This window comes from Meleagris gallopavo, chromosome 5 (genome assembly GCF_905368555.1).
Source record: "Meleagris gallopavo chromosome 5, MGAL_WU_HG_1.1, whole genome shotgun sequence".
Lineage (NCBI taxonomy): Eukaryota > Metazoa > Chordata > Aves > Galliformes > Phasianidae > Meleagris > Meleagris gallopavo.
Window position 1 is genome coordinate 43,108,257 of NC_139408.1, and position 3,270 is coordinate 43,111,526.

A 3,270-nucleotide genomic window follows, 5' to 3' on the forward strand; every position below is an offset into this window, starting at 1 on the left:
TCTCAAGGCAACCTGCACAAATGTCAGCCCAGAGATCTGAAGTTCTCCTGATGGCAGAAACCAGCTCCTCCATACAGACCCTACAGCCACATGGCATCACAACACAGCCCTCATGCTGACAGCAGGCCTTCCCAACACCGGGTTGTGTCACCACCTCCATCAGCCCACTGCCAGGGTCTGGGAGGACAACAATCCCAAAACACAGCACAGTGAGCAGTCTTTGGTCCAGCTATATGCAGCCAGGAGGGCTGCACGGTCTGTACAGCCACACCATGCACTGCCTACATGCTGTGGTGATGTGTCAGGCTGCAGCCAAAGAATGCTTGCACCTGCTCTGCCCAGCTGTAACCCAGCAGCTCAGCCTTCCCGAAAGGCTGCGAGGACTCAGATAATCCAGCCCAGTTTATTCTTCACTCTGGGGCAATTTGTTCCTTTTAATGCCCAGAACACCATTTTGCCAAAGCTCCCATCAGGGAAATCATGCTGTGAGCTGTACAAATAAATTCCCAGCCACCCCCGTGCTCCTTTGCAGCTGCTGTTGACAGCCAGCACAATATTGAAGACAGCGTGACGGCCTTCACTGCCTACACTCACATTTCATCCATACTGTTTACTTCCTGGGTGCTCTTGAGACAAACATTCCCACGTCCACACTAGTTCACGACCACCAACAAAACGCCCTAAAATATAGGACAGTTGTGGAGGGCCGTTAAAAACAGCACGCAGGCCCCAGCGAGGATCGAACTCGCGACCCCTGGTTTACAAGACCAGTGCTCTAACCACTGAGCTATGGAGCCGCCGCTCATTTCTTTTTCGAGCTTTACCTAACAGTGCACACCACCCGCTCGGTGCTATCATGTCCAGCAAGCGGCATGGCGGCGCCCGGGTCTGCCCGCCCCTCTCTACGAACAGAGGGACGAGGCCCGTGGCCCCGCGGAGCGGCCGCCACCGGGAGGAGCCCGCGGCCCGTCGGCAGCCAGCTGCCGGCCCGGTGTGAGCTCGCAGCGCCGCCCGTCGCCCGGCGGGAGCCTCCCGGCCAGGTGTGACATCCCGGCTGTGCGTGTAGGGTGCGCCGTTAAAGACGCCGTTGTGACGGTACGCAGTGTTGTGCCATGGAGGCATTCCACAGCGGCACGAGAGCTGCAGTGCTCTGAGTCTGTGACAAGTCTCTCTAAGGCGTTACAATCGCCCACCTGCAAACGGGGGAAGGTCATCCCCAGGGCAGGCTGTCCTGCTGGTGCATCCCATCGCCTGCTGAAGTATTGATAGAAACAAGCAAGCAAAAAAGCAAACTAACAAGGAGCCGCATCTGAAAAGCACAACAGTAACAACAAAAAGCTATATGGAAACTGGTTGTGTGCTACCATATTGTTCTCCTGCACCTCTACTGTGTCTTGATGCTAATACATGTCACTCAGTAAGGTATTAAAGTCCCAATGGAGATGGACCGGCCATTCTTAGGGTGAGAGCTCTGAAAACAAAATAACTGCACAAGCCTTCCCACAGACACTAAGGCTGCTCAAAGACAAAACCAATGTCCTGCATGTACAAGAGAGGAGGAAAGTGTTGTCTGCATTCTTCAAAGGGGGGATGATCAAGAAAAAACACAGTGATAATTAAAAAATAAATGCTTACCTCTCTCATCATCATCTTAAATGGCTGGAAGTTGGGATTTAAAAGACTTCTCCTTGCTGTCTCATTATTCCTAGGGGCCGTTTACTGCAATAAAACCAGACTGGCATTTGGTCGTTTGGTCCTTAAAGACATGCACAGAAACTCACAGTAGGAACCTTGCTCCAGCTGTTAATGAGTGCAAAACGAGCTGCCAGGTTGAAGATGTCTGAATAGAAAATAAAAGAACAGACCTGTTTCTCAAAGCGAAGCTTATTATGCTTTATGATGTTTGAGTGCTTGCATATATTTGGTATGGTCAAATCACTTCAGAGATTGTACAGATCATCTCCGAAATCCCTCAGATTATACACAAATAAAAACCAAGAAATAAACCAATAAATCATGCACATTCCTTCCAGTAATCCCTCATTCCTCTACACTCTATCACCATCACCACCTTCAAAATATTTCCAGAGCTGAACCAATAACTAGCTGTCAATATTCCTTTTAAAATATATTATTCGTATTTCACCTCAGTATTACTGAGCATCCCATCATTCTAAAACAGAAAACAATTCTCTGCATATGAAGTCTGAAAACACTTATCTAACATAAGCTACTCAAATCCATGATTGCAGTCATTGCTCCCTCGCTAAGTCAGTACATCAGGGCTTGAGCTGGGAAACCCTCTGCTCCTTCAGTGCATTAGTATTGATAAAGCTGGTCCTTCAAATACATTTTTAATAACCTTTTTATACAGTGCAATATCACTGAAAGTTCACTGCATTTATTTTTCTCACTTCTGAATGGTGGATTTCATATGATTGAGGAGATTTTTCTGTTAGTTCTCTTTGTTTTAAGGGTCCCTCGGAATTAATGCCATGATTGTTATTATTCTGGTGTGATGAGTAATCTGGTCCTGCACACAATGCAACAACAGGGCTAATGGCAGGAACCAGAAGTGTAGTTTTGTGGATCAGGAGTTCTGCCAAATTGCAGAGATCTCCTCTACTGTTGATGATATATCTCCCTTTTGAGTTTTTTAGTGTCACTGTACAGAGCGGTGGCATAGGCTGCCTCTCATGCTAGCTGAGACATCAAAGGGAGATGCTGAAAACTCTGCACTGTTTTCCACCTTTTCCAGGAACTGACTCTTATCCCTACTGAGTGCAACACAGTGTGAGCACAGCATCCCTGTATGAGTTGCACACTGGCCTTTCTTGTGTCTGGGGCTTTAGCTTATGTTTTTCAGGCTCTTTGAAGCTCTGAGCCCAAGCCTGGTCACACAAACCAAACAATGGACATGCCCTTGGGTGACGGGATGGTCCTTAGCATGGGAAGGACTCACAACCATGGAGTGAGCAGCAGTGCCTGACAGTCTGTTCCTCTGTGATGTTGTACAGCAGCTACCTCTATCCCTCAGCAAAACCTCTTGCACTGGGCAAGTGAGATGCCAAGGAAAAGGCTGCTGCTGGGGCCACAAGGGACACTCACATCTGAACAGTGAAGCTTCTGGAAAAAAATTGGAGACACGGTCCAGAGAGATGAGTTTGCAGGGTCAGCATATGAAGGCTCCAAAGGTCTGCCTGAGCCAGTTTCTTGAATTCCACACAAGTAAGGGAAGAACCATCTCTTGGTGAGTCTGAAGCTGTGTGC

General features: G+C 48.3%; 1 non-coding gene across 1 annotated transcript; it reads right to left on the minus strand.

Annotated features, from left to right (window-relative positions):
* Positions 1–724: 724 nt before the first annotated feature.
* TRNAT-UGU (transfer RNA threonine (anticodon UGU)) lies at positions 725–797 on the minus strand. Its single transcript has one exon. It is a non-coding gene; the product is annotated as a tRNA-Thr (tRNA).
* Positions 798–3,270: the final 2,473 nt, after the last annotated feature.